This window comes from Pangasianodon hypophthalmus, chromosome 27 (genome assembly GCF_027358585.1).
Source record: "Pangasianodon hypophthalmus isolate fPanHyp1 chromosome 27, fPanHyp1.pri, whole genome shotgun sequence".
Classification (NCBI taxonomy): Eukaryota; Metazoa; Chordata; class Actinopteri; order Siluriformes; family Pangasiidae; genus Pangasianodon; species Pangasianodon hypophthalmus.
In genome coordinates this window covers 3,528,343-3,541,370 of record NC_069736.1, presented here as the reverse complement: position 1 = coordinate 3,541,370, position 13,028 = coordinate 3,528,343, and the positions used below count along the sequence as shown (strand labels likewise).

Genomic DNA, 13,028 nt, shown 5'->3' with positions numbered 1-13,028 from the left:
AACTTGGCTGAGAAACAACAGCTTTCAGCTGAACAGCAGTGACAAGAAGGCTGACTCGGGCAGCCAGGTAATGATTCCAGATGGCTGAATCAATGAGGAAGAACAAGGGGAAGAGAAGAATTATGGAGTTATATCAGTTATAGACATGCAGCCAGTTTATCCCGTTGACTCCAAATTCCGTTGTAGCATAATGTGAAAAGAAAGAGCCACTTTGTCAAGTTTACAAACAACTAAAATAGAAATGTTTGCACCAAACAAAGCAGGTTTAACATAGCTTCATGTTTATATGTGTGTATGTATATATATATATATATATTTAAAAAAAAGACCGCAAACTATTGAAGCTGAATTATATTCGCTTTTAACTTGCGTAGGCAATATGGCTGCCACACATATTCTGCAGTTGTTTGGAGAGTCGCTTGTGCACTCAGTGAAATAGCAGCGTAAACAGTGGTGGCAGTATAGCACCATATGTCCACAATTGACTAAACAAACTAGAGTTGTCTTTCAAATCATATACTGATCTACTATTCTACAGTTAATGAGTACTAACACAAACTCTTTCATATTACAGTTAGCATTTCAATTTTAAAAACCTCTCATGTAACCTTCAACGCTCCTGAAAAGGTCTGTTTTGTGTACGTGTCTTCTGGACTTTCTAGAGTAGTAAATACTTTTGAAGGTTTTCAAATGAGTTTATGATGTGAGACACAGCTCATGACAACGATCACAACGACAGAGGAAAGTTTTATTGTACAGTTCGACTTGGAAACCATACAGACATGGATGTTTTGGCTCTGTCATGTCATCTAGTGGATGTAACTTTTCAGTCCTCCAGATGTACATAAACAATCAGATTGCGGCGTTTACATGACTCAGTACTAATTAGATTACTGCCAAATTCTGATTAATATCAGAATATTGCTGTGCATGTAAACATTGCCATTGCTAGATATTGCAGGTAGGTCGCATCAGCAGATATAAAGAATGAGTTGGCAATAATTTTGGGGGAGAAAAAATATCCCTCAGTAATTCTACAATAGCTCCAGACTTGTAGGTTTACACAGTGCAGCTCTCTGCAGCTCTCAGTGACAGTTCGCTGTGTTGAAGTTTACCTGAGTGTTAAACGTTACCTGTGGATGTGCAGGGAATGCATTCCTCAGACCTGCGCCACATGCACGGCTTGACACGTCAACGCCGCAGTGATTTTTATAGGAGCCAACGAAGCTGAGGCAAACTGATGCCATGAGAAACAGTCCAGTGAAAAGTTTCTCACACACGACTGCAGCTTTCTATAAACCAGAGAAGTAGGTCACAGTGTGGAGCTCGACTGACACATGCAGCCATTTTACACACGAGACCATTCGCTGGTCATACACAACATCAGGCAGCGTGAGGCTTTATTCACTGCATAAAGTACTGGAACTTACAGCACCAGAAAACTGAGCCAGTCACCCAAATCCAAAACTGGAGGGAGGGAGAGAGGGCAGAAAGAAAGAAAGAAAACATTGTGTAAAAGGAAAAATAAATAAAAAAAAAACTCAGAAAGCCACTGAGTAAACAGAAAAAGAATAAAAGTCAGTGAATTTGTTACTGACTAAAAAAAAGGAAATAAAGAAAAAGCCACCATGTAAAAGAAAAGAAAACCACAGTGAGTGAGAAAGAAAGCCACTGAGTAAACGGGAAAAGAAAGAGAGAAACAAAATCACTGATTAAAATGAAAAAGAAAGAAAGAAAGAAAGACAAAGCCACCACATAAAAGAAAATGAAAATCACTGAGTGAAAGAAAGAAAGAAGTCAGAGTAAAAAGAAAAAGAATGTAAAAAAAAATCTACTGAGTAAAAGAAAGAAAGAAAGAAACGAAACAAGCCACTGAGTAAAAGAAAGAAAGAAGCCACTGAATGAAAGAAAAAGAAAGCACAGATGATTGAGTGTGTTCAGGACGTTTTCAGGCCTTTTGAAAAGCACAAATCTGACATTATTATGAATAAACACAATTACATCCAGAGCAGAGGCAGAAGCTGTGTGTTAATACGTGACGCCTGAGTCACGTCACTCTGCGTGATCAGTTCTGAGTGTTTGCTGTGACACACACACTCAGACGCTGAAGCAAACAGTGTGTGTGTGCTTTCTACAGAAACATGGTCAGGTGTTAGTTTTAAACACGTCACCTCAGGTTATCTGCAGAAGCACAGCCAGTGTTGTTGTAAATAATGTGTTTACAGCACGAGTTAAACGTTTCCTGATTTCCTCCTAATGTTTTACACGGATAGCGACAGCGGCGATGGCCCGCGGCGTTCTCTCACACGGCAGCCTGTTTACCAGCACTGCCTTTAGCATGTACAGAAATTACTAACCAAATCTCCAGCATATTAAACACACCAACACCATAATCCTGATCAGATTAGTATTTCAGCATGTAGCCAGGGTCAGAACGTTGGAGGATTTCCATACGGTTCTGTTCATTAATTTTACTTTCGTCTTGCATAAAAAAAAGCAGCTTTTACAGGGAAGCTATGACATGCAGGTCTGTTTAATTCACCAAGAGAGTCAAGCACCTTAAATTATCCCCTCAGTCATAAATGTCAGAGTAATAAAACGAGTCCAGTAAAGTGGGACGATGAGCAAACACTTCACTCCTACAGCAGTGTGTGTGATAACACCATCACACCATTCATCTTATAGGGAAGAGAAAGTGCACTGCGTTTCACCCCCAGTGATCCGCTTCCTTCTCTAAATTTTACTGAGGAAATTCATTTATGATCATTCGCGCTTATTCTGAAAAGCTGGATAAGTTACAGGTCCAGATGATTAGTTCAGGGTTTCTGTGTTTTGGTACAACTTCGAGTTGAAAACAAAAAGAATAAGACACAATAAAAAACAGATACTCAGTGTAAAAAAAAAAAAAAAAAAAAAAAAGAAAAGAAAGAAAGAAACCCAGAGTAAGAAGAAGGAAAGAAAGAAAGAAAGACAGTACAAAGAAAGAAAGAAAAAGAAAAAGAAACAATGAGTAAAAAGAAGAAAGAAAGAGACAGTAGAAAGAAAGAAAGAAACTCAGAGTAAAAATTAAGAAAAAAAAAGAAGGAAATATGTAAACGAACCCTTGTAGGAGCCTTTTGTAAGAGTAAACATGTTTATTCGTATTATTTATGAGGTTTTATTGTGTTCAGAAGATTGATACAGAAATGTAGTGATTATATTTCCACAATTTTACAAGAACATTTAAGTGGTATCTCTCTCTCTCTCTCTCTCTCTCTCTCTCTACAGTGAAAACACACTGCAGAGTAAATAACTATTTGGCAATAACAATCCTGAGCATATTTCTGATCAGACACTCCACCATCACTACAGCTCTAATCTAACACTCCAATCTGCATTATTTACATCCATCCGAAACATGGCATTACAACAAATCTGTCATATTAAACAATCAAGTGTGCTGGAGCTCAACCTGTCAGGAGCTGAAGTTGTACAGGTACTCACAGCCTGAAGCATGCTCATGAGTGACTGAAGTAACTTCCATCACTGATTCATCATTAATATAAAATTGTAATATTTGAAGTTAATATAAGAAGAGTAAAAGATGTGTGTGTATTAAAGGATGTGAGAATATGACACTACAGTATGTAAGCATAGCATGGATACTGCAAGATAGATTATATACATATATATTAACATATGTTAATTAATTTCAACCTGACTGGAAGCAGCAGATTTGATTTTGTACTTACTCCTTAAAATTGTAAAACGTTAATTTGTACAAATTTAAAAGATTTTTTTCTAAATATTTTTACATTTTTTTTGAAATAATTATAATTAATATAAAAAATATAATAGGTATTTTTGCAGATACATAAATCAGCAAACAGGCTTTTATACATATATATATATAATTTCTTTTTGTTCTGTTTTGTTTTTAAATGCAACACTACTATATTGCTGGCAGTTTGTGAGCAAACTGTTAGACCCATTTGAGGTTTGTAAACAAAAATGCTTGGTTGGAATGAAAACCAAGATAAGACTGGACACCCCTGGGCTAAACCAACACTTTCAAATGGTGTAACTCCAGAAGAACCTTATGGCTTGGCATCCTATCAGTGGCTAAATGATCCTAAGCGGTGGTCTAGCACGCAACAACCGGACATATGTACTAGAGATGTAATGACGCATTGTGACATGATGCATCGCTATGCACAAATTTGACAATGTGCATCACTGAAATGTGCGATTCACATTGTGGGAATCTGCATTCGATTAATTATGCATTTAATGTATTTGCACTGTCTGAACACTTGAGATCTCAATCTGCACAACCCTAAGAGTACACCATGCACTGTAGCTCCAGATCACAGAGAGACACATATTCTACATTATACAGTTACACAACCATGTTATAACACGTTTTTTTTTTTTTTTTTTAAAGGATTCTTCAGCAGCTTTCAAACAACACCAGCCCTGCCCCATCACAATTTATAGCGCCTGAGAAAGAGGCTGCAGAAGTCAGGCATTTTAGCAGACTTTGGAGCTCTATTTCCACTTAAAATGACTCCTCAGGCACTGCGACGGAGCTTATGTTATGTCAATCATTTTCCCCAGTTCAAAAACTTGTTTAGTCAATCAAATTTTGGAGAATTTATATATTTATTTATTTTAAAATATGGTGAACCTGTATTACATTTTGTTTACAATATTAAACCTCTGTTCATAGTCATTTTTTATTTATTTGGTTTTATGCAGACAGAAAAAAGTACATTGTTTTGCAGTCAAATGTTGTTCTAAATATTCTGAGAGTCACATTGCATCAAATCGTTAATCGAAAGTACCGTGAATCAAATCATGACCAGAGTGTATCGTTATACCCCTAATATATACACATATCGTAGAAACCTTTATACTAGCAAGTAATTAAAGGCATTAAAGTCTTTTGATACAACTTCGTTGTTTGCAGACATGTTCAATACAGAATATTTTACAATTGCAACATCAAACAAAGTTGAACAAAGTTAGCTAGCTAAATGTGTCCATTATAGGCAACTCCTCAATCGGAACATGACCTATTTATCTATCTAGCGTTACCTAGCTAGTTTCTTGATATAGATTTTAGGCAAGCTACATAGGTTTGCTAACTAGCAAGCAAAGCTTGTTAAACTCTTAGTACCTAGACACTGGAAACACGGAGCTCCTCAGACCAATAATCCCTCCTAATTGCCTATAACAGCAAATGTCTTCTGTTGGCTTGGAAAGGTTCGATAGTATGCGATAAAAGCTGTAAAAACATAAGTATTTATGAAAACTCTTCCAAATCTGACACAATGTGACATTTTAGAAAACAAATTCTGACTTGCTCTTAAAAGTTACTATAGACCCCTGTATGTTTCTGCAACCATGAGACGTGACTGACATCAGTGTGACATGTCTCACTCAGCTCAGCAAATATAGAAGAATGGAGGAAAAAGGAGACAGGATGCACAGTTACCCTCAGTTTAGTTTGCTTCTTTAGTTTTGCTGTGTAAGAACAACTCAGGGGGAACAGGACTATATTTTGTATTTTCATTGTATGGTACAACGAGTGTTTACCACACACACAGCCCGAGCATCACCTAAGATGTTCTCGGTTCATTTACAGGTGAGGAGTCCTGCTAGTACAAACTGTTCTGTCTTTAAGTCATTATTATTCTCAGAAGTGTGTGCTCGGAGCAACAAATGCCTCGGGGTGGGTGTGCTTTTTTTTTCCTTCTTCTTCTTCTTTTTAAGGCAATAGTATTTGGATACAACCTGCAAATTATTTATCACTATTCACTTGGGAGTCTGGGAATCAAGTGTACATGTGTGTGCATTGTTGTCTGTGTTTCTTTCTCCATGGTGTTACACTCCACCGTTAATTAGGGGGGCTCCAAGGCAATGCAGGACATACTGCTGGGATGCAGAGCAAAGCCAAGGACAGTCTCTCTCTTTCTCGCTCTCTCTCTCTCACGCACACACACACCTGAGAGATGGTCACATGCTGTAATTAAGATTGTCTTTCCTACAGGGTTGTGCTTCCCTGTCTAGCTAACAAGTAGGCAAACATCATTTTTATATTTATACTCAGACACACATCAAAAATTGTGTGTGCTAAAAAAAAAAAATTAACCCTTTATCCACACAGTGTTATATATAAAGCACACCGAGTAAAAAGTGGTGCCGAGTGCCGATTTAACTTTTACGCCTTCCAGCTTTAATCAAACTTTAATTTGGCCCTGTGTGTCACTTAATTTTCAAAACTCAGTCACTGAATGAAATAGGGCAACAAGGGTCTCTGTTTGTACCGACAGGGAGGAAAAATTCTTTGATTCGCAGCATTGAATCATTTACACAGCTACCATGACATTGGGCTAAAAATACTGCATGGAGACATATCAGTGAAACACATAGCTATGATATGCTGATGAGGATGGTTCCATATCTTTTAGTCTTAAATTATTACTCACTTTTACAAAACTTCATGAAGTTTCCCAGAGAAACGGAAAAAAAAAAAAAAAAAAAAAAAAAAAAAAAATCACTCTATTAAATAACTTTCAGACTTGCAGCAGATCCAGAGTGATTACATCTTGAAGTAACCGTGCTAGGCACGCAACTCTTGAATTCTCAGGAATTCTGCTATGCATCAGGGTATTTTATTGCACAACTGGTTGCCTCTAGGCTCCTGAGTAGTGCAACGGAAAAACATCGGCCTTATCGTCAGGAGATCGTGAGTCTGAATACCGATGACGCCACAGCCATCCGTGGCCAGGAGCCAAAAGAGCAAGGTCAGCCTCTGGGAGGGAGGGAGGGATGTTTTCTCACCCCTGTCAATCACAGCAACAGTAGCCAATCATGGCCCTCTGTGAGCTCACATATGCAGATCAGGGTATATAGTGCTTTATAGTGCTAGGTATAAAAAATGCATATGGCTGGCTTTGAGTCTTGGATGAAGTACATGTAAGCCATTGCACTCCCCAATCATATGATAGCAAAGAGCTAGCTGACAGGTGGGAACTTGCATGTGGGAAAAAAACAAAAAAAAAAAACTGTTTGCCTCAACCAGGAGGTTACATAAAACAACACAAACAGATTCAGGATACAAAAGTTAGGGTTTTGTTGTTTTTTTTTGCTTTTGTTTTTTTGCAATGATCATCTTACTCTCAGGAACTGAACCCTTTTGAAAGCTGTGGCCTGAATTGAAGATGGGCTTCAAATCTTTAAAAAGGGTCTCTAACCTTGTTAGACATTACAGGAAGAGACTCCAGCTCTGACTTCAGGGATGCCAATAATTTTAAAGCCAGCGTTTTGCATATTTAAAAAAAAAAAAAAATAGCGTCTGGGTTTTTTTTTAATAGCAATAAAATAATAGCAAATAGCAATAAAGTACTTAAACTGATGCTTTATTAGATGATGGCCAAACAGACCACGACATCCTTAGTTCCGTTATCCCAACTAATCCTGGAAACAAATGAAAAGAGTCTTGAATACATATGTATAATGGAGCATCTAAAATAGAGCTTGTTTATATATATAAATTATGTGAGTGAATTACTCATGCCCTTAGTGGTGTACCAGGATGTTCAATGCTACCTATTTTTTTTTTTTTTTTTTTTTTTTTAAATAAAGACACCAAAAAAAAAAATTCTCATGAGTCAGAGGTCCTCCAAAGTTATCACAGCCAATCTGTAAATAAAGTCCCATTTCATTCTTTCTTTAAAAGTAATTCAGCTCTCTCATTGCAATTCTTTCCTTCTCCTCCCTACAGTAATAAAGTAACATTCACAGCCGACTACCTCCAACTGACTTAATTCATCTGGAAACGTGTTGCGAGCACATTAATACCCCTGTTCAATATGCTTCATAAGGACATTTTTCATCTGCATAATCAACTGAAGAATAGGCCAGCTTGGTACATTCTTCCGGTCTTTGTTTTTTTTTTTCCTCCACCGTTTTGTCTCTGTCTTGCAGAAAAGCATTAATAGTTTCATTTCCCGTTGTCGCCAGACGATTGGGTTATCTCTTGATTAATGTTTCCGGACTAAATTAAACCTGGTTCTCTGCGCTTCACCGTAAAAACCAATAAACCAAAGGTCTTTCAGAAAATCAAGACGCTGGAAAAGCCAGTCCGGCTAGCGATGATTAGTGTTGCAAGCGTGTGACCAATTGTGAAATCAGACGCGATGCGGTTCAAAGTGGCTACGGCGAAAGGCGTTCTCATTCCAAGCGAGTCTGGCAGAGTAAAAGCCAAATCAATCACGGCTGCTCCGCAGTCAGGGACTGGCTCTATTTCGGACTCATTAATTAAGAAGGATCAATCAATAGCATCTCTCCTTCTTCGCTGTTCTACAAAGAAAAGCTGAACCACCGGCTGTCTGCAATGGCATTCTCTGGTTCAAGTGTTGTTCAGAGAGAGGGGCTATTAAAGGTTGATTTATTTGAGCCTCCATGTGGCATTTTGGGTAAACCGGGAGCGTTGATCTCCAATGTGGGCCTCCCTCTCATTAAAATGATGGACAGAGGTTTTCAGGCTCGAGAGCTAGATAAGTCTTCAGACAATTATTTTTGAGCTCAGAGTAATGGTCCAATACTGCGAGGCAGTTCACCAATTTTATTCGAAAGTGACAAGTCCCAGCCTGTCTAAGAGCTTTGATGGATTTTCTGTTGTGTTTTCACAAACATGTTTTGGTCAAAAGAGAAAATTAAGATCATTAACTAACTTTGTGATGACTAATGCCAAAACGCTATAATAAAGCAGTCCAATTAAAGAGATCAGAGTAGAGCTTCTCCATGGCTACATGTGAGAGAATATGAAAAGATGCACACAGAGATGCACTTATCGAAATAAGAGAAAAGAAAATCCACAGTAGGTCATGGTATTCCTCAAGCTGTCACATGCAGTGAGCAGTTTAATTAAGAGCAGCTATTTTCACAGATAGGTTAATTAAATGTAATGAGGCTCCTGATGGGTTTTTTGTTCATTTTGAGACAGAATCATGGACTCCCATCACCTCTTCAGATGGCATTAACCCAACTTTTTGATTCCTCAAGATCGCCTACAGCCCAAAATCAAATCCAGAGCTCGTTCAAGTGGCACCCCAGTTTGAGCCATGGCCTGGGGGCTCATTATAGGGTCTCATGTGCTGTTGCTTGTGTTGAACTACCATGCTTCAAGACTTGAAACGTTAAATTTGCTCTACTCACTTTATATCCTGGCTATACGTTTATTCTCTGTGTTCTTCAGTGTCAAGAGGGTCAGGAACAACCTGACAAAGCAAGGTCCATCTGAATAAGTGTAATATTTTCCAAATCACCAACGTGTAAATGTGTCGGGCTAAATTCTGATTCAAACCTTGTTACATATTGAAACTTCCTAGGCAAGCGTTTGAAGGTGAATCCATTGACCTCAATAATCCAGATCATCAGTGGTTATATATTTGCTATTTGCATCCAAAATCATTTTTGACTACTCAAGAATGCCTGCCAACCCAAAATCAAAACCAGAGCTCATTCCAGTGGTACCCCAGTTTGAGTTGTGGCTTAGGGGCTCATTATAGGAACTTCTGGAGATTTAAGCCAACAAGGGATCTTGTGAGCTGTCGCTTGGGTTGAACTACCAGACCTCAAGACTTGAAACAATAAATCACTTTATATCCAGACAATAAATTGATTCTCAATGTTCTACAGGGTCAGGAAGGTCAGGAACAACCTGACAGAACAATGGCTGTCTGAATAAGTTTAATTTTTCCAAATCAAGCTGACTTCTGATTCAAATCCTGCTGCATATTGAACCATTCTAGGCCACTGTGTGAAGGTCACTCCCATTGACCTCAATATTTCAGATCATCAGTGCTTATATATCGGCTATTCACTTTCAAAATCATGATGTATGAATGTTTAATAAACCAGCACAGGCTCTCACTGGATCACGTCCATGTGGACTGCAATGAGATATATCTCTTCCCGAAAGGGTTCAAATGAAATCCACAAATTGTCGAGTCCAATTTGCCATCTCCCAAATGATCCCCACCTCCCCCGAGATGCTTACGAGGACGCATTAGCAAAAAAAAAAAAGATTAATGAGGAACATAAAATGCAGTACAGAGAGTGATGATTGTCATTTGTCACCACAGATGCTTTGATCACAGAATGCCTGTTTTGGAAACGTGACCATACATCAGGCATCACGTTGGACAGTTTGGAAATTGCTCATGAATCACGCAGCACACCTCCAAGTCAGGGCTTCCCTCGATAATCAATACCCTCAACACCAAACACCATTTAATATTTTTTATATATAAATAGTGGTAATAGAAATCTGGCCATACAATTCTTGTAATAGGTAAGTAAATTAAAACACCTCTAAAAGATTAATCCCTTCATAATCTTGAAAAGCGTTAAAAGATAAAGATTTTCATAATCATTTTAGTTTTCTGAACGAAATGACTCAAATCACCAAGAAGAGTTGTTTTGAGCTTCACTTGGAGCCAAGCCCACTTGCAAGCTATGTAAGGAATAAAACACTCTGGCCATGCTGATATAGGAAAATAGTCAACAGCAAGGTGTTGTGTGATGAACCAGAGATACAGTTACCACCACAAACTTGAATACTTTTCTATAACAGCATGTCCTAAAGTGTTTTATTCCTGTTATACCACAGCATTTTACCAATCATTACTACTCCTTATTCATTAAGCAACAAAATGTGATACTTTTTATCCATTTGTAGCTACACCGGATGTTGTGAAACACTCATGAAACAAGTTCTTGTTAACACTGAACCGTATAGCAGCTATAAAGACTCATTCCCTCACCATCCTCTCTGTTATTCCTTTCTCTCTTCAAGTTACTAAGACCAAAAAAATGAAGTGTGTCATGTTAGTGAGAAGCCAGGAACTGAAAACTGAATGTTACAAAGCAGTGACACTGGAGACACCTTCCATAAATGCTCAATAAACATCTCTACACATAAAACTTCACCACATCAACGAACACACACTTTTTTCATCTGTTTATGTGGAGCATACAAATGTACAAGCGTACCTGTGGTCTGCAGCTGAACTACTGTCAGAGCTGCTGTTAGAGAAAATAAAATCAACACCTTCTGACCAATCAGAATTGAGACTTCAGTGTCATTATTGACTGTGGTACAACTTTGTTGAGGATATATGATTAAGTTTGTGAGCGGTTGATCAAAGTTAACTTAAGCTCGGGTCATTAAAGTGCATTTGTTTAAAGACTTGCTCTTTAACAATCGCACTCATTTCCTCCTGTACGAGACAGCAGGTGAAAGTTTGTCTTGTTTAATTCTAAATCAATACATCTAAAGTCTGCTCACAAATTCCTCAGCCATTTGTTCTCCACAAGCAGCTTCCTTCACTATTAATTACTTCCTCTCGGTCTCCCTGGAAACAGAGCGATCTCCCTCCCTACTTCCATTTTTCCCCTAAAAGGAGACGAGTGTGCAATCCAAATGATCCATGGCCATGTTAAAGAGGCCACAAAAGAGCTCGATACACGGCCCTTCCTGACCCCGAGTCCCCTCCTCCCTCCTCGGTGAGTGATTGCCTTCCCTGCCACAGACGCTGCTGGTCAATTTGATGAGAATAAAAGTAGGAGGGGAAAAAAAAAAAAAAAATGCATCGCCTGCCTCTACACCAGACCAGGCCAATAATCGGCCTTGATTTATACGAGCAGGAAGCTCATTTGGGCGCGTGGCAGGATGCTTTATGGAAGCTTCCAGGCCCTGTTGTAAAAGTGTAGAGGGCAAAAAGAAGGTGAGATGGAAAAAAGGGCGATGAGATACAGCTTATGGTAGTGTGGTTTGGGTAGAACATCTGTGTGTCATCATCTTATCTCAAATGGAGAGAATGAAAGCTTCACAGCCACACTGTGAGTGACGGATCAAGGACTACAAGTGTTTGAGGACATCCCGCAGAACACACGGGGTGAGAGGGGTAGAGAAATAGTGCCCTTGGGGCAGTACATGCCTTTAATGAAACATCCTGTCATTAAAGTGCAGACTGTACATCTAGTCATTGGGCTTTAATTATGTATGAAAGTATACAGCTATAAATTAAAGGTCGTATGGATGATTCTATAATTGAGATACGATTTAACCCACGTAAATCTTTATTTTCCAGTTACTTTATTATCCAAGAAAACATGAGTTTACCCATTCAAACTATTCCTCTAGGAAACAATGTCATGTTTACAAGGTTTCTTTGTTTTGCTCTAAAATGAGGTTTACATTTTAATCATACATTTAGCAAAAACACAACATCATTAACTAGCATCCATGTTAACAGAATGAGTATGCTATTTCTGTATTTATTTAAAAATGAGTATTATTTGTTCAATCTTTCAATCGATAATTCAGTTAAAACACTTGTATGTTCAAAGTAACCGCATCAGTAAACATCATAATATCACTGTAAAATGAAGGGAAAAAAGAACGAGAGAACTTACTTTTCTTCTTCCCGTGATCTGCAGGAAATCTGGACGATGCAACTTCCTGTTGAGCATGTGACCTGTGGAATATTTCAAATATGTGTTCAGGTAACAGGGTTGAGTAACATGTTCAGGGACATTAAAACTGACGTTTTTCATAACCTATAAAGGACGATTTATTGAAAAGGATGTTTCGAGCATAAGATTCACACATTAATGCAATTTTTTTTTTCTTTATTAAGGATTTTAATGAATAGAGTCTGATGCTGTAGTGGGCCAGGACAGGCAAAATGCTGTGGTGCTATAGATTTTGTAGGTTTTATTCATATTTTAAGTTACACAGATGAAATATGCACACAGGATGTAATAAAGGACACCTTCACCTATGTTTCTGTATTATTCCTGAGTGTCCATGAAACATCTCATGTCTACATGTTACTTATTAATATTCATAAGTCAGACCATTATAGGTCACTAATTATTTATTAGCTTCCTATAATAGGATTTTCAGTGAAGGGAAAAGCATTTTTCAGGTCAATAAAATCAGACATCTCATTTGAAATCAGTCTTTTGTAACA

General features: G+C 38.1%; 1 long non-coding RNA gene across 3 annotated transcripts in view; it reads right to left on the bottom strand.

Moving 5' to 3' along the window:
• Nucleotides 1–13,028, bottom strand: part of LOC113531279 (uncharacterized) — a 45,187-nt gene that overhangs the window by 31,749 nt on the left and 410 nt on the right. For all 3 annotated transcript variants that reach the window (XR_004577410.2, XR_008301076.1, XR_003403238.3), the window contains exon 2: nucleotides 12,469–12,530. This is a non-coding gene — a long non-coding RNA (uncharacterized LOC113531279). The remainder of the gene's footprint in view (nucleotides 1–12,468; nucleotides 12,531–13,028) is intronic.